At 51.3% G+C, this 18,595-nt stretch overlaps 1 protein-coding gene across 1 annotated transcript in view; it reads left to right on the top strand.

Annotated features, from left to right (window-relative positions):
- Cdh4 (cadherin 4) overlaps positions 1 to 18,595 on the top strand; it is a 447,733-nt gene that overhangs the window by 265,621 nt on the left and 163,517 nt on the right. The gene's annotated exons all lie outside the window — the stretch shown is intronic.

Raw genomic sequence — 18,595 nt, 5'->3', positions numbered from 1 at the left:
TTTTGTTTGTTTTGTCAGGATAGTGTTGGCCTGTAATTCTCATGGTTTTGAGGAAGGTGGAGTGTGCCAAGTCATGGAAGGCCTGGGTGGGCCTGAGGTCTGGTAAAGGGGTAGGGAGGTGGGTAGCAAATGGTAGCTACGGAGTGCGGTTCAACAGGTGGAAGGCCACCGAGGAAGATTGTCATGGGCCACCGACCAATGGTGAGATATGCCTGCAGGAAGAGTCTGGGGTTCTACTTGGAATAAGCCAGGAGACGTTATGGGGTGGAAGAGAGGACAAAGCTAAAAGACCATAACCACGGAAACAAAGCCCTTTGCATGGGTCCTGTTGCAAACTAACTTAGTAGGGTCATTGCCAAAACTAGGTTGGGAGGTCAAAGCAGAAATGGCCAAAAAGAGGGCTCAAAGGATCCCAACTGAAGTCTGGCCATGGGTCCATAGCAGTCACTCGAGCAGCCCCTGAGAGTTGCCATGGGTAACCCCAGTGGGCATACATACAGCCCCGAGCCCGTGAAGTGCAGGCACTGGACAAGCCCAAGCATGCCAGCTCTGAGCCCCTGCTCACTGTCTGGGCTGTCCTAGCTCCGATAACTCTGCTCATGACATTGGGACTCACTGTGCAAGCTAGGCACCAGGAGAGGGGAGGCTAGTGGTGACAAGAGTGCAGCGGCACCCAGGGTGCCCAGACCCCCTCACTGCCTGCGCATGCAGCTGCCCCGAGCACTAGCAGAAGCTAATTTCAACAGCCACCACTCTTCCCACTGCCCTTGATCCTCTGTGAGGTCCCAAAGTGTCTGTGCAGAGACAGAAGCAGCCAGGAATAGTAAAGTTAGGCAGTGAAGGTGAAAACCAGCCTCTCATACCCACAAGGAGATACATAAACAGCACTGTTTAATGGGAGCCACGGAGATGCACAGTCAGGAAGGGACCCCAGCAGCGAGCATCGTGAGAGAAGGGAATTCCAGAGTCTAGCTGTACAGAAATGGGTATCCACTTACACAGTCTCTGGACTTAGGATCCACCAGGAGTCAGCAAAGCATCCCGCTTGACAGGGAAGTGTGGGTGCTGACTGCTTCTGTGGATAGACAGCCAGCCACCAGCCTCGGACTCCCAATCAAGGCCAATAGGAGTTGGGTTCAGAAGCAGTGATGTCACATGTTGATGTAAACCAGTGTGACTATGACTTCACTGGTTGCCTGTCAGGAGATTTTTCGACCAGTGACATCTGCTCAGAGGGTTTTAGGACAGAAGCATTGTCTCTGAGAGTCCCTGTGTAGAAGAGTTCCAGGTTAGATGTCCTGCCCACCTGTAACTGTCACCACTAATCATGTGTCAGAGGCAGGGCCAGGGCCAGGAGCTCCTGGGATGTTGCCTTCCTTGGGGGTCTCTAATCCTGAGGGACTCTGAATTAGAGCTACATGCCAGTCAGATGAGTGTGATCGAGCATACATTATCTTTACATGTAAATGAGCATATATGAATAAAAACAATTAAGATTAATTCAGAGGCGTGTGTGCAGTGTTGGGGACAAAACCGAGAGCTTCAGGCATGCTCATCAAATGCTGTACCACTGAACTGTACCCCGGTCCCTATATTTGGCTTTAAGAAAACTTCCATATATAAATAGATTTGCAAGATGGGTGCACTGCGGGGATTTTCGTTTGTTTGTTTCTCTCGCTATACAAACAGAGGCCTCCTTGTATGCATGTCGGGATGCAGTAACGGAATGCCACAGGCTGGGAGACTTAACGGGAATCACTTAACCTCTCTCATTTCCAGAGACTAGAAGTCAGAGAGCAAGCCCCTGGCCTCTCCTGTTGCTGTTTAGGGACGGCCAACTCCATGCACTCACATCACCAGAGGGGAAAAGCAGACTCTGTACAGTCTGACCTCTGGGGACACCAGTCCTCTGGGGAGAGGGAGTACCTCACCCAGGAGCCTCCCTGCTCCCTGAGATGCTCATCTAGCTCGACATACAGCCCCTCCTGTGTTACTGTCCCCATGGCTTCTAGCCATGGTAGCAGCTATCTTTCTGGATGGGGTAGGGAGGGCTACAGACATGGCTCCGGGCCTCCCTATCCCACCAGCACTCATCCAACTCCCAGGATCCCAAGCATTCCAAACATAGCCATGGAGCCCAACAGCGCTGGGAGATCCTGCCAAACACTTCAGCAAGGAGATGAATTGGATAACGGAAGAGAAGCTTCTTCAAGGAATTGGAGCTGATCCAACCTCAAACATTTTTGTTAAAACAACATTTTCTGATTCCAAAGTACTAGGGTAGTTAACTTCTGTGTCAGCTCCAAACTGCAGGTGTGGGCTATAAAAGAAGAAGAAGAAGAAAAAGGAAAGGAAAAAGAAGAAAAAAACTTTGGTTGCTCAAGAATGTTAAAAATTGATGGCTTAGTGCACATGCTTGTTGGTGCTCGGCCAGTGTACAATTCACTGCAGCTTCCCTTCATTCTCAGTAAGACTGAGCAAGCAGCTGGGGGAGGGGAGGAAGGTCACCACCAGCCTGTCTTCCGTGCCCACAGGATGCTTAGGAACAGAGGAGCAGCTTGACCAGGGCAGCTTGTATCTCCTCTGCATGCAGGCTCCCTGCTGACAAGGTCTTACCTAAGGTTCTTCAAGGGGCATCTTGTTGTCTATCCAGAGGCATCACCTCGCTGTCTGCGCCCAGACTGCCCCCCTTTCTCAGGCATCCATGATCCCCCAGATTTTCTGAGGCAACAGTGAGGATTCCAGAAATGTGGATCCTGTATAGCTGCAAAAAAAAGTCAGACTAGGAAGGTAGTTGGCAAACATCTAAAGTATGTTTTATATCTTTCCACCTCAAAATGAGACAGCACGAAGTCATCTATCAGGGAAACAAGCTATATGCATATAGACACATGTCTATACATGCATGATACACATTACACATAAACACACAGATGCACACATGCAAAAGCAGACATGAGCAGGCATGAAAACACCTACTGTTTGACGTTGGGAGATCTGGAAGTCCAGAGTACGTAACAGCCTGTCCTGGCTGATTATGACCTGGGAGGCAGGAGCCGTTTTCCAAACGGTGGAGAGGGTCTGAGGATAGAGTCCTATGTCTGTGTGCTAACCCCCCACACACACTGTGGGCATCATGGGGAGTGTGCCACAGGACATGACCCCATCCCTGCTTCTGGAGAGCAGCTTACTTAGGACGTGGCTGCATGGCCCAGGCTGCCCCTGTCATCTTGGCCACATAATTTAGCCTTATCACCATACAGTGGGCTCCTGTCCCTCAGCTACATTTTGGTGTCAGGTATCAGGCTGAAGCAGGGAACACCCAAGTCAGGAATGCCACTCACTGCAGATGGAACAGCCACAGCCATCTCCTCCTGCCATCTCAGCGGGCCACAGATACAGCCACCTGCACTCACCCTCAGTTAACCAAGCAAGCGCCTGACATAACGAAATAGGAAGGTAAACACTGATCTTGATGTCGCCTGTCATTCCTGCCACAGTGGGGAAGCTAGGTGAATCCAGGCGGAGCTTACAGATGGAACCCAGCCTCCCGCAAGACACCTTGGGTAGGAGATGGGTAGGATGGGATTGAGAGGCACCTACAACCATTGCTTTATAGTACTTTCTTGCCACTAGCATTTGTCTTAGCTGTAAGGACCAGCTCCACCGGGATCCAAGGACTGGCTGGCCACATGGCAGCAAGCAGGGTCCAATCACATCTGGCCCCTCTTAGCTTCCCAGCTCAAAGCCTTCATCTGTAAGACGTAGGCCTGGCACACTTAAAGTCTAGCCTGACTCCTTTATGCTTTCTTTCCAACTTCCGTTTGCCAACTCTTCCTCTTGCCAGCTCCATGAACTTCGGTGTTGTTACTCTGAAGCGGCAAAGCCAGGTCATGACTTGTAAGTTGTCATGGACTTGCTTTGGGAACGACTGACATTTTCACCTGCACTGGGCACAGGAGATGAGCAGCTCAGTGCTGACCATGTGAGAGATGGCCTGCAGGGAGAGATAGCAGCTTCCAGGGGGAAGGGTTTGGGCCATGCTTGTGTGGTGGCGCAGGCAGCTCCGGAAGACTGGAGGTCTGGAAATTTCAGGAGAATTTATAGGTAGTGCCCAGCTGTGATAAATTTGCAAGAAAGCAGCACCAGCTTCTAGTAGCTTCTGTGATCCTTCAGGGGCTCCAGGCCTCAGGCTCAGTAGGAGTTTCCAGGTCTGGGACACCCTGGGAGAATGGCTGGAAGTACCATGTTAGACTCTGTCTTGTCCAGATACAGAGGCACAGCCTGGCTGAGGAGCAGGCTTGGGAAAGCCGCAGAAACGTCAAGGCCATTGTCTATGCCCAGTAGCATGAGACTCGAGACAGGGAAGCTATCACTGCCCCTCCTGTGAATGCCGAGTCAGTGAGGCGGCGGCAGCTGCTTCCTCGGAGGGCATGCATTCCCTGAGTGAGCGGACTTCAGCCGGCCCAGTTTCCATGCCACTCTTTCCTTCCTCTCCCAGTCTAGCCCCCTGCATGTAGCTGCTTGCCGATCAATACTTTATTTTTACGGAAATGAGATCATGTCGACTCTTTACTTCCAGCCCATCGACAGCCCTGCATCACATTAGAATAGAACTCTTCCGAGTGACCCTACGTGATCTGCCCACTGCTGGCCCCATGGCTGCACTGGGGGACTTAGCTCCAAGTGGACCTCAGCATCTCTGGCTTTTCAAAGTTTCCAGGTCTTCCTGGTCCACAGGTGTGTGATAAAGGGGGCGCCACTCCCCTGCACTTTGCCACAGCAGCTGGCTCTGCCCACACAGCCCCCTCTCCTTGCAGCTTGGCCACCCCCACCTGAACTCTGGACAGATGCCTCCTCCGTCCTCTGATCTCTCACAGCCCTGTCTGCTCACAGTCACTTCTCTGCGTTTTTTGCACACTCCACAGAGCTGGGGCCTGGGTTTTCCCCACTGGTGAATTCCTAATGTTTATCTCAAAGCCAGACGCAGAGCTAACAGAGCCTCCACACGGTGCACTGCCGTTGCCTGCAGTCTCCGCTGTGAGGCCGTGTGCGTGTGTGGAGATCCGCGCAGTCCAGGCGCGCAACGCACGTTACAGAGGGTAGCTGCAGTGTGCCCTGGGAGGAAGGCCCCACAACAATATCACGGCGCTACCCAGGAAGCGTTGCCAATACAGGCTTGATCCTCTTTGAAAGTGCGTATTGAGCATCAGTGTGCTAACCACTGAGCCTCTCATAAAACAGCATCTTCACCTGCAAGGAAACTAGACTTTAGCATTGAGATCTAAGGTCACCCACAGGCAGCGTTTACCATGCAGTCAGGAATTTTATTTCCATCCTTAGAGATAATAATAATAAGTGGTGTTTAGTTAGGTTTTTCTAAGTGCGAACAGTTAGCCTCACCTTTCTCACTGGTGAGATTTTCACTTCACTTAGACATTAGCCAGCGTTTTAATCAACATGTCCCTGTGTGGACCATCTGCATAATTGTGGTTGATTTCACCACGGCTGACATCACCCCTGACTGAAGGCTATGCAGACAAGCTGAGTTTGCGTGCACGAGAGTCGGGAGTGGTGCATTCTGATCGCAGGTGCTGGTTTTCACAAAGGGTACCCCCCATTGTAACAGTGCCCAGACCTCATGGGTATAGAACCCTACCTGTCACCAAAGACCCCTTACCTAGGCACGCAGCCCTATCCCTACCCCAGAAGGACAGCGATACAGCCACGGCGTCCCCTGAGCCGCCCACGGGTCATGCGCAGCACACTGGCCAGCATGTGAGCTCCTTCCTACCACCACAGGCGGCCCCACCGTCCAGGTAGACTGAGGGCCACTCGGTTAACCACGCTGCAAGGGAGTCACGCATGTCTCATCTTCTCCAAGAAAACCGGAGTTTCCAAATCGATACTCATTTCTGTTCCGGTGAGTTAGTGAAACAGGGGCCTCTGTTGGGGGTTCTATCTCCCCAATAAACTAAAGAATCTCCTTCAGTTCAGTCAGCCATCAGACAGGTAATGGCAGAGGTAAATGTGCCCAGTAAAGGGCCTCAGCTTGGGTAAGGGGGACAGCCCCTCAAACTGTACTGCTGTTGTTGAAGGGGGAGAAAAGAAAGGGGTGGCGGATGGCTAAAAGCACCCATTCCTCCTCATGCACAGCCTGTGCTCATATGTGATAGGTACGGCCAGCAACCTGTGGTCTCAGGAAAGAGAGAGGAAGTCCTAGAACCACCTTGTGATGCGGTTTCTTTAATCTTGCGAAAGAATGTCGCATGCTGTTATAGTAGAAAATGCACAGGACCCTGCCACCACAGCCCCGTGTGAAGGAGCTGTGCATGGCATGGCATGCCCCTTCCGTGATTCTTCTTGTGACCACGCACACGTACACACATGTGCAGTGATTCGCTGCGGCAGCAAGACTGGCATGTACAGATTCAGTACCTAGTGACCAGCACCCGCACCTGGCTATTCGACAAGCTGTCGTCATGACTGTCAATGTCTGAAAGCCACGATGGGGGCCATAAACTGGCTGTTAAGCAACTGGCATCAGGTTGCTTCTAATGTTTTTCAACATCGTAAGTAACATGATAATGAATGCCCTCACTCCTTTATCATTCGCCAATTATTTCCTTTGGTAAATTCTTAAGACTGTCAGGTCCCAATGTGCAGACATTTTAATAAACAGTGCATACAGTCCTTCAGGACAATTGATTATATATACATTCACCATTAGCACTTGAGAAAAATCTATTAAAACCTTTGGGCTTTGAAATGTAATTTTACCCAATTATAGTCTTGGAGATAACCCTAGTGACATTCATTCTTTTTCCCCACTGGGAAAAAAAAAATGTATTTTCATTCCTCATAATGACAAACAAATTTCAAAAAGGACAAAATTTTTCCTCGATTGGTTGTGGTTTTGTGTTGTTTGAGAAGCACTGTGGTTTTAAAAATAGTCACATACAACATTATTTCATCTTGTAATTTATCACGTGGCTTTTTTTAATTTGTTAGATGTGTCGCACTCTTTCTGGGATTCTTTGGCATCCATGTGGTTAACACGTGGCCTGGTCCCACATGACTGGATCAGGGGGTACTGATCTATCTAAAGCCCACTGATGGATTTGTAATCTAGTGGGCTGCTGTGGGGTGGGAGGTGGAGCGGGGCTGAGGGAAGCAGACTGCTTACAGGAGTGGCCTCCTCCTGTGTCTCCCTCTACTTCATGAGCACCATAGGGGACCCCTCCACCACGATTCCCCACCTCACTACAGACCCCAAACCAAAGAGACCTGCGATTCTGGCCTGACATCTTGGCACTCATGTAAACCTCTTCCTTCTTATGTTGTCCAGCTTGAATATTTGGTCATGCCAGCAAAGAGCTAACATGGTTTTACTAACACTTCCTTCAGACGTTTATGAAAGAGGAGGGTGGCACCAGGTGGCCTGAGGTGACCTTGGACCATGAAGGCAGAGCAGGAGGCTCTTGAGGGAGCGGCATCTCCTGGGTGGGAAAAGTCAGAGAAGGAACTGGGAGAGCTGTGCACACTAAGACAGGCTCTGAGAGAGCTGGTGGTCAGGACGAGGAGGGCATGCTTGGCTCCCCAGCAGGTGGCATGACAGAGACTCAGCTAGCAGGTAGGCACATTTCATGAGTACAGTTCTGAGTTGTGTATTAGCTAATTTTCTGTTGCAGCGATAAGACAACGCGACTGAGGCAATTTACGGAAAATAGGGCTACATTTTGGCTCACAGTTCCAGAGAGTTAGAGTCCATCATGGCAGAGCAGAGGTAGCAGGTGTAGGCAGCTGGGGTAGCTGCCATGACTCATATCTCAAACAGCAAACTGGAAGCAGAGAGAGCTAACTCAAAATGACCAATTCTTCTGAAACGCAAAGCCCACCTCCAGTGACGTACTTCCTCCAGTGAGACTGCCCCTCCTAATCCTCTCCAAACAGCCACCAACTGGGACCAAGGATCAAATTCCTGAGACTTACGAGAGACATCTCATCCAACCACCACAAGTTGTTTCTCCTTTTTATCCCCCTTATTTTATATGCGTGGGTGTTCTGCCTGCCTGCGTGTATGACTGTATACCACATGGATGCAGTGCCTCCACAGGCCAGAAGAAGGCATCAGATTCCCCTGAAAACAAAGTCATAGGTGTGAGTCACTATGTGGTTGCTGGGAATTGAACCCGGGTTCTCTGGAAGAGCAGCCAGTGTTCTTAACTGATGACCCATCTCTCCGGCCACCTCTCCTCTTTTGTGACAGGGTTTCGCTATGTAGTTCAGATTGCCCTTGAACTAACTGTCCTTCTACCTCTGACCTGAAAGCTGGGGTCACAGCAGCTGCCACCCACATGGCTCCGAATCATTCCGGCAACAGTACTTTAATGCTTTTCTGCTCGCTCTCTCGCTTTTTTTTTTCTTCTTACTTGTTAAAGCTGTTCCAAAGGACCCAGGATAAAGCAGAGACTCAGTTTTTCTGGATTCCCAGGTTAGGACTTGGCAAGACTGAGGATTCAGTGTCTCTTTCAAGGTTACTGTAAAGGGAAAGAATCCTGTCACAGTGCTGTGGCAAGAACAGCAGAGGACTGGGCTGGGCGTGAGCATACAGTCAGTGTTTCACTAAAGGAAGTCGACGAAGATGAAGATATCTGCAGGATCCTTAACAGTGTCAACACGAGACTCTCTCTGAAGTGAAATGGGCTATGCAGGATTTGTGATAGGCCAAAATCAATAGCGGCAGATCCGCGTCAGTAAAGGGACCTAATCCTTCCAGAGACTTAACCGATTAGCCTCTCTGTGGCTCCCTCCGTGTGCTTATCTGGGGCACATCTCTGGGAGGAGTAAGAGGGCGCCTGGCAGGGAGGGTGAGCAAGGCGCAGCGAGCTCACATTATGACCCTTCTGCTGGAGTAGGTTACGGGAACTGCACATTCTGGTTCTTCACCGGCTGCTGAGCCTCCTGCTAGCTAGGATACAGCACAGCAATCCTGGGGTAAGGCACGGCAATTCTGGAGTTCACCCGGTTGCTGAACTCTGCTGTGCTTTTCTTTGCATGGGAGCTGAAGTTCGCTGGCGTCTCTCTGCTGGGGTTTCAGGGCGCACCATCCCAGAGTGTCTCCTCTTGAGCGCACAGGTGTCCAGGTGCATGAAATACAGTTCTTTCCCTTGAAGAAGGAAGTCTCGCTGAGCTATTATAGTATGATGCCTCTATTACTGTAAGAGAAGAACTGAGATGGGTCATGAATAGAGGAAATAGTGGTCTGTGTACCTCAAAACTTTGGAAACTTAAATTCCAAAGTACCTTGCTTCCCAGGGACCACATCCTCATGACAAGAGAGAAACCACAGGGGGAGACAAAAGCCAGAAGGAAACGGGGGGGGGGGGAGGATAGCCTTTGGACTTCCCACTGGGACCCACATCTTAAGCACTCCACCACTTCCCAAAAGCTACACACTGATGACCAGGCTCCCAACACCCCAGGGGGCCTCCCAGCCATTCCTCCTCTGTGGCAGCCACTAAAAGTTTTCCTACTACAGGACAGATGAACGATCAGAGGGAAGGAGAGGGTACAATGTGCCCCTTCGCCATGGCCACCGTGGCATCTAGCTGTTGGTTCTGAACCAAGTGAGGGGCTTGGGTGACAATGGTAAGGCAAGGGAGTTATTTCCACCCAGTGTCCCTATGAGACCCGCTCCACCAACCCTGCCCAGTGCAGAGAAGCCCATGAGCATCTGAGGGAGCAGAAGGGCTGGAAAGGAGCCTCCCAACAGAGGAACCTTCAGAGCTCCCCAAGTGTACCCGACACTCAGGGCACCGGTGCGTTCTGAGGCTCGCACAGCCAGGAGATGCCAGGCCTGGGCCAGTTAGTCCCAGAGCACACCCACTCTTGAGGCTAGAAGCCTTCCTGGCATGCCGTGTGGACCCTGTGCACTCCCTTCTCCTGAGGCTGATGGAGGGAGTCCCTGAAGCATGCTTGGAGGTTACCATGGCTCACTATGTCTTCATGGGAGCAGTCCTCGGCCTGTTGAAGCGTTAGTTCACATGTGTGCAGGGTTTAGTTCACATGAAAGCAGGGTTTTCTGGACCTGTCTTGTCCCTCTAATATTCTTTGCCCTGAGTCACCAGGTGGGTTATGGTGGGGACAGAAGCTATTGTGAAGCTTTGTCCCGGCCTGGCAAGCAGAAATGGCTGCATCTCACAGCCACCCTGTGAACCCCCTGGCACAGCCCCTGCCAGTACTGGTAAGCTCTGAGCTCACTAGAGGGCCAAAAGAACAGAGAAACTTACAGAACTAAGTTGAGCCAGCTCCACTTCCAGCCCTGCTGCTGTCCTCTTGGTGCTCCTGAAGAGAGCCGTCAGCAAAGGGCTCAGCTCACATGCTCACTTGTCTGACAGAAGGGCCTGGACAAGTCCACCTCAGGTAGCCTGGCTCTCTGGTGACCAGTCTGGTAAGACAGTGAGACACGCCAAAGGCAAAGAAGGCAGGAAGCCCCCAGGGAACCATTACAAGATTGTGGCAGTTTGAGTGTAAGATGTTCCCCGCAGGCTCATGAGTGTTGTGTAACACTGTTCCTGGGCAGATGTGAACAGACCAAAGTACAGCTACACCAAATTCCGTTGCCAAACCAGTACATTCTATTGGGGCTACTTAAAGAAATATGGGTGAGGCGTTCCATGAACAGAAGAGACTCAAGGGCAGCTCTATCACCAAATGCCCGCCCCACCATGGGTGGCAAATCACAAACTCTAGAAACCTGGAGCGTACTGCGCAGCCTGCAGGCAACTCGGGCTGGAAGTGTCCTTTCCAGGTTGCACAGTTGTCCTCTGCTTCTTCTGGGCAGCTAAGCTGGTCTAAGGGCATCTCTTTGTAGATGTTCTTGTATATGCTGGGGAGGGAGAAGGTTAGTTAGTCTGGTCCATTTTAGGGACTTCCTGAAGCTACTGAGTTGCTTACTTCCTGGGCTTAAGGAGATTCCCAGTGAGATGGAATGTTTCGCATCTCCTTTGGACATACTGTGTTTTAAGGAGCTTTCCTCAAAGACAGAAGGTTTTGTCTCAGGAAATTAATACACAATAATGTGTTAATGTGTTTGAACTGTTGGTCCCAAGCTGGTGGCACTACGCTGGTATTTTGTGAAACCTTTAAGAATTGAATTATCAAGGCTTATGGAGCCCAGCCCTGATTCCTGTCTACTTCCTAAGAAGGCATTGAGTCTTACACACACACACACACACACACACACACACACACACACACTTCCACAGCCCTGAAGCTGCTCTGCTGGCCACCATGGCTCCTTTTCTCCATGATGGACTATTTCTTCTCAAACCATGAGTCCAAATCATTCCTTCCTTTAAGTGGCCTTGGCACAGAGTGTGACTGGGAACTTCCTTCTCCACAAGGACAATCTATGAGGGACTCCTTTGCATGTATGGGGTGGAGCCGATCAATCCTGTGTAATACCAGACAGTAAGATGAACGGCGTAAACTCAGAATTCTCTTGGAAGTCTCTTTAGTCCAACCAAGGCTCTGCAGGGATCTGGTGCAGGTGACTGAGCTGGACTCAGGTGATAGGCAGGTCTCTGGGCAGATGTCCATACATGGTAGTCCATGCCTCAGTAATTGCAAGATCTTAGGAGGCAGACTGGAGAGTCCATATGGGTGCTGCCTCTAGGAAAGGAAGCAATCTAACTCCTCCTTACACACTGGGCCTGCCCTGCCCCCAAGGCCTGTTCCCGTTTCACACAGCTCAGCACTGAACAGTGACATCAAAAAGCAATAGCATCCTGAATGAACCATTACATCCTAAAAGGCCACAAAACTCAAAACTAAGCAATAAAAACCTCTAGCTGCATCTTTCATTTTAAGGATCCGGCTTATAACAGCTTTGTTCCTTCTGTGCTTCGGGTAGTCTCAGTCGTGTTAAGCATGTGAGCTTCTCCGTGGGGCAAGGGACCCTGTTTGTCATGTCCAAGGGTGGGGATTGCCAGGGTGGGAGCCATGGGCTACAGAACCCCAGAGAGGGTTCTCTTCATAAGTCTAGGATTGAATCCAAAGCAGGGGAAAGAGCAGCCACATGGCTGCAAAGCACAGATGGCCCCTGACAGAGACCCTCCCAGCATACCTGCCCAGGGGAATCGATGTCCCCAGGTGGTGCTCAGGGATACCTGAATGACGGCTCAGTTCCTCTGCACAGACTTCTTACCCACAAATATTTAGGTCTCAGCTGCAGCACATCATAGAGGCCGGGGGACAGGTTAAGGACTCACAGAGCTTCTATGAGCTGAACCAGGCCTGAAACATTCGTATCACCTCCCGCAGTGTTCTCTGGTAGCAGCCCACCCAATCCCATTCATCCTGTGGACCGAGCCTAACTAGCTTCCCACATCTGTCCCATCTATCCCTCACCGTCCTCTCTCCACATTCCTGTGAACACCTGAGCTGCTGCCTATTTCAGATGAAAAATAATCGAAGCTGTACCAGCCCCATGAGGCTCGGTACTGTACTGGCTTACATAGCTAACTTCTCAAATTCCAGGAAACAATCCTATAAAGATTCCTATTTTCCCAAAAAGGGAATTGAGATTCCAAAGGGTTCAAGATCTCTCACTGGAAGAGCTGCTTAGTCTGAACTTGGACTCCAGCTCCTATAAGCAGCAAGGCCCAGGGGGCTGTCTGGCCTTCATTCTGCCCCCTGAATACTGCTGGCCTAAAGGCAACCTGGCCACCTTCCTCTTTGTCTGCATCGAACAGCTCTGCCTGCCCCGGGGACAGAGGCCACGCTCCCTACCGTGTCTCTATCCTGTCTCTGTCACTATGAGCAGAGCTCAACTGAGCACCCCCGGCCTCCAACTCGAACAGGAAGGCCTGCGGGCATGTGTTCTGTCCTCATTAAACAAGCAGCATTTAATAACCATAATTAATTCACTGTGCTGTTCCCGTAAATCAGACACATTAGACAGAAGTCAGCAGACGCTGTGATAAAGTCACCAGGCATCTTGATCATTAGAGGCTTGCGGTGTGAAGATTTGCTGCACCTGGCCCTGGCTTCCACAGCCCGGCCTTCTCCTCTGCACTTCTGCAGAGCTGCAGGCTACTCAGGGCCTGTGTGTTTGGCTGTCTGAACATGGGCTTGTGTTTGTGTGGTCTTCAAGGGCCATGCGGAGCTCACTAGCATTTTATATGATCTCCTAACTAGGTGTCAGCATTTGGCCTTTGGAGCTCTGTGGACATCTAGATTCCCACACAGTGTGAGATCATAGCCCCCTTTTTTCCCTCTCTACGTTGCCTGCAACGCAGTAGGGTACCTGTGCCTCCACGTCAGGTGGTCCCTCCTTCCCCTCCAAGCACCTCGAAGCAGTGGATTTTACAGGAGAGTCACAGGCAAGGAAACAAGGGGGGGATGAGTAGAGCAAATGGAAGTGATGAGGGACATTCCTGGGGCCACTCTTACAAGCCACGGTGCCATCTCTGCTTCCCTGCCGCGTCTCCTCAGCCCTAGGGAGCAAGGTGGGAAATACGTGGATGAGTAGCTCCAATAAACCTGCGTGCTCAGCCCCTGCTGACCCTGGTCATCACAGTGACAACGGCAGCAGCTTGCGCTGTCATGCCCTTCCTCTGTGCTGGAGCCCGTGGGGACACAACACCAGCCTACATAACTCAATACTTTGGGGTACTTTCACTACCTCCACCTCACAAATGGCAAAAGTGAGGCCCAGGGAGGTTTCTTGGAAGAAACTTGCCCAAGATCACACAGCCGAAAAGGTTGGGAACAGAGTTTCAACCAGGCAGTCCGGGCCTGTGCTCCCAATGGTGTGAGAAGTGCTCAGATGTGTGTGGAGCCTGGAGACCCTTCTGGAAGTTTCTCCTACTGCTCTATTCTCGGTGCTTTGGGCAGAAGGGCCATGAGGAGTGCAAAGGCCTGCGTTACTCTAGTCAGTGAAACAGAGCTGCTTCAAACTGCATGCTTGGAGCAAGTGGGAGTCAAGTGGCTGAGGCAATACCAGAGCCTCCCAGAGCTTTCTACTGTATTTCTATATCCAGAGAAAAATCAGGTGGTTGGTCCACGGCTTTGCTGTTCAACTGGTCACTAGTTAGATGACAGCCTACAGTGGCATTCCCAGCATGGACTGCAGCCCCACATGCCTGGTGGAGGCAGGGTTTGTGGCTACAGGATAGAAGTCAGTGGGCTGAAGACAGCAGAAAAGCCTGCAGCCAGGAGAGAATAAGGCCTGGTCAGAGATGGGTGCCCAGTTCTGGTGTAGCCACGTGCTTTCCAGAAGCTGTGGGTGTGAGGAGAGGATGAGGAGAGGACCGGTTATACGGTCACTCTGCCCCAGGTTAACATGGAGGAACAGCGCCATGTCTGAGATAAGGGAAACACACCTGACCATCACACAGCAGTCACCTGGACTCCAAATAGACAGTTTTTTGGGTCTCTGTGTATATATGGCAGAGCCATAGGCAGGAGTGTGGAGGGCCCTTGGCTGTTCCCCAGTCATGGCTCCCACAGCCGCTTTTCCCTCCTCTCTCCATGACCTGCTTAGGGAGCAGAGGCTGGGCCTGGGGAAGCAGATCCAGGAGAGGACCATGAGCTGTCCCTGCAGAGCCCCAGGCTATCCCCAGACTGTCTTCCTATGACAGACATAACCACACCTATAACATAACCCAGAGGACATATTTATTAAATGATTCCTTGGGGCAAAGAGGGAGGAAGGCGCTGTGTCTACAGCTCAGTGAATGTCCACCTTCTCTGTCAGCAGCCAGTGGGAGCTGGGGAGCCTGCCACAAACCAGACAGCATCAGGGCGGCTAAGATGGCGAGTGAAGAAGTGGTGTGTGTCAGCAGTGTGTGCGATGGGGAACAGCTCAGAAGAACCCCTGGGGCTCTGCCCACAGTAACACTCCAGGCAGCTTTGTAACATGTGCCACTTGGTGGCCTCAGCCTTAGCCCAGACAGGCAGCTGCCATGGCCTGAGTGAGGGTAGATTTCCTTCTAAGTCAGGAGCTGGCTGCATGGCTTTGGCTTATTTGTAAGAGCCTAGCCTGGCAGCCTGGGAGTGAACAGAGAAGGTCAGAGAGAGCTGGAGTCATCTTCCAGGCAAGAACTGATTGCCCAGACAGACTGGCGTCCCTGAAGATGGCCGGACAAGAAAAGACACAAAGCCAGAAGAGCAGTATGTACTGATAGCTGTGTGCATCAGGGGAGGAGGCACGCAGTCCCATTGTCCAGGCTGGGCTCAGAGAATACCAGTGGTCACTGAATAAACAAATCATTTCTATCCAACAGCCTCTAGGTCCCTTGGACCACACTAATATCTTAGATGCCGCCAGCACCAGGACAGGCATGTGTCACAGTGCTGTTGAGAACAATCACAATGCCTCTGTTTGTGGCAGTGTCCTTTGGGGGTATCTATTGTTCTTGTTTCTACTGCATTGTGAAGACAGGGCATGGAGACATCAACTCAGGACCAAGGAGAATGGGCAGGCAAAGCCACTGGGTTCAGTCTCCGCTGACACCACACAGCATCTGTGCCTTCCACCCCAGAACTGATCTGTTGGGAGGGTGTGTTGAGGCAGGGTCCTCTGTCTCTGCCCCTATCTTGAACTGCACACGCTACTGCTTCTTGCTGCCCCTCAGGTACTGGGGAAGTTGAAAGACCCTTGTCTGTTTACTCCTGCATTGTAGGTCAAAAGCAGACTGAGAAGTCTGGGGCCCAGGAAGGCTTGGAGGAATGAGATCCCTAGCTGCAGCAGGAAGGCTGCATCCCGACCCACTGCCTGGATGCCATCTACCCTTCCTATTGAGCCCCTAAAACACAGTTGGACCAGGAGTGTTTAAGACAGCATGCTGGAGGCCAGAGCACTGGACCTGACCCCCACAATTACGCCAAGAGACCTGAGAGCAGGTTGGAAATGGAGATTCTTAAAGTTCAGTGGCCCCTGAAACACAATTGCACAGAGGTGAAGCTGTGCCGGGCTCCTCCCTGGCTTTTCTAGGGAGCTCCCAGGCAACTGCTCAGAGCTGTTTTCTCTCCATACCTGCCCCATTCCTCATCCCCAGGTCCATCTACAGGAAATCACAGGCCATCTCAACCTGGAGAACACTCTTATTGGACACTGTGTACCAGTTTCCAAAGCCAAGAAAAATATCACACTGCAGATCTTCAATCCCCTTGCTGGAGAGTCGGAAACAGGAGGAGCCCTGGGATCTGCTGGCCAGATGGTCTGGGTTAGTGAGTTCCAGGTTCGGAGAGAGACCTGTCTCAACAGATACGGTGCGGAGTGATTGAGGATGACACCTGATGTCAAGCACACACATCCGTGCCTACACATACACATATGCACACACCCACATGAGTACATGCTTATACCATACACACAAATGTACACACCCTCCCCACAGAAAAACAACAACAACAAAATGATCTTGCTGATGCCCGTTGGAGAGAGAAAGTGACATGGACGGAAGAAGTTTCTAGAAACAAATAATGATAGCCACACTGCCTGAACAAAAAGGCTTCTGGCAAATAAGCTGGAAAATTGGAGTTACTCCCTTCAGCTCATGAGTGTGGGTTCAGTAAGTACCATTTCTGTCTCTCTTGGAAGGAGGCCACCACAGACATTGCCACCCACAGTCCTTCACCGAGGCAATCAGGGAGGTCAGACCCCACAAAGCTGCCGTCCATCCCGCATCCATCCATCAGGGCAGCCGTCTCTGCCGCTGGCTGGCCAGGATGCTCGCTGCTCAGCTTGGAGACTGTCCCTGTGCTGTGCGACCTTGAGAAGTTAAGGGTGACACTAAATATTTTTCAGTAGGTCTGAACTTTCAAATTGTCTTAGAAGAAGGCATTTCCACGGGTGGATGCCCAGTGTGGCTCTGGCCACTGCACTGTGTGCTTGGGGATATCAACAGCTCTGTGAGGCCTGCGTGTGTAAGGTACGGAGGGTGCGGAGGAGTGTGAGAAGTGTGGAGGAGTGTGGGGGGGTGTCAGGGCTGTGCAGGGCGCGCTGGGGCACCTGCCAAAGGCTGAGGCTAAAAGATCTGCCTGCCTCACTGTGCCATGTGTGACCCCTGGAGGGAGTGGCTCCCAGCACGCTCCCGTTCATTCATGTTTGATGAAGTGTGCGCACAGCCAAGGGCTGCCACTCACCGTTACAGTGCACTCAGGTGACAAAATGTGAGATTTAGCTCTGACCTTTGGGTCCCTGCAAACAACTGGTGGCATTGTGGGCCGTTTGAACAAGTCTCCGCCTGGGCTGCAACCTCCAGTACAGGGTTGACATGACTTCTCAGTGTCAATACAATGTGTCCTTACACAGGACATGCTATGAAAGTGAAGCCTGAGGGCAGGTTCTTTTTCGAAGGGTCGGTGCAGACTTGAGCTGGGAGGGCCAGGAAAACCAGGTCGTGAACACCTCAGGCCATCAGAAGCTGCACCCTAAAATACTCACTCTCTCCAGACACAGTAACAGGAGGCAGGGTAGGCAGGGCGAAGCAGCACAGCCCAGCAGAAATTCGGACTTTGGGAATGTCTAGACCCAGGGGCCTGGGTGACCCCATCAGGAAGATGGCACAGATTCCCTGTGTTGGCTGGGTTTCTGCCTTTCACCATCCCATGTGGATCTTCGGCTACTCCTAGAACTGAGCCTCACTAGCATCGAGTGACTGTCCCTTCCCTCTTAATTTCAGAAAACTGTTAAGAGTGAGAGTCAGTGACCCAGACATTGTGGTGTGATAACTCCTGACCTGTTCATGATGGTTTAGGTCTATGCACTAGCCAGGCTAGGATCACATGTCCTCCAACAGGGCCAAGCATGAGGCCAACCCACCCAACCAGATGGACTAATAGAGATGATGGGAGGTCCCTACAGTCACCGTCAACTTGAGGAAGGAGGCATCAAAACCAAGTGCCCACCCCCACCCCACCCCACCCCCAAAGAGCTGTGGCATGCATGCCCAGGCACAGGAGGTGGAAGAAGGCCATCCAGACATGGAAAGCTGACGTAGCCTTTCAGGGTTATGTTAGGCATGCTGCCTTCTGATGATGTAGAATATAGGTGGCAGATAATGTCTGCAGGGTAAAAAGCCACAGGCATATTTGCTGCAGCTCTGTGGCTCCTTCACCAGGACACAGGCTTCTAGGAGATGAGACATGAGAGTGAACTTAGGTTACCTGTGTGTGGCACTAACCATGGTCCCTTTCCCTACAAACGTGTGGTCAAATTTCAAATCCAGGTGCAGAGCCAGTGTTGAGGTGCTTATGGTAGAGAAGTGAAGGGATACAAGTGTGATGGATTGACAGGTGGGAGGTGGATGGTTGATTGGCATGTGATATGTCATGGGTATAATATAGATGGATGGATGGATTGATCAATAGATCGATCAGTTGATTGACTGGTCAATTGATGGATCAATGGATGGTGGCAAATGAAAGGATGATGCATAAATGTTCGGGTAGGGTGGATGGGGATAGGATAATAGAGGTGGGTGGGTGGATGGATGGAGTGATGATGGATGATGGCTGGTTGCCTGAATGAATGGAGGAAGGAAGGAAGGAAGGAAGGAAGGAAGGAAGGAAGGAAGGAAGG

Source organism: Psammomys obesus, unplaced genomic scaffold (assembly GCF_907164565.1).
Source record: "Psammomys obesus unplaced genomic scaffold, mPsaObe1.curated_primary_1811, whole genome shotgun sequence".
Taxonomy (NCBI): Eukaryota; Metazoa; Chordata; class Mammalia; order Rodentia; family Muridae; genus Psammomys; species Psammomys obesus.
Note: the sequence above shows the minus strand (reverse complement) of the source record. Positions and strands in the feature narration are given on the sequence as shown.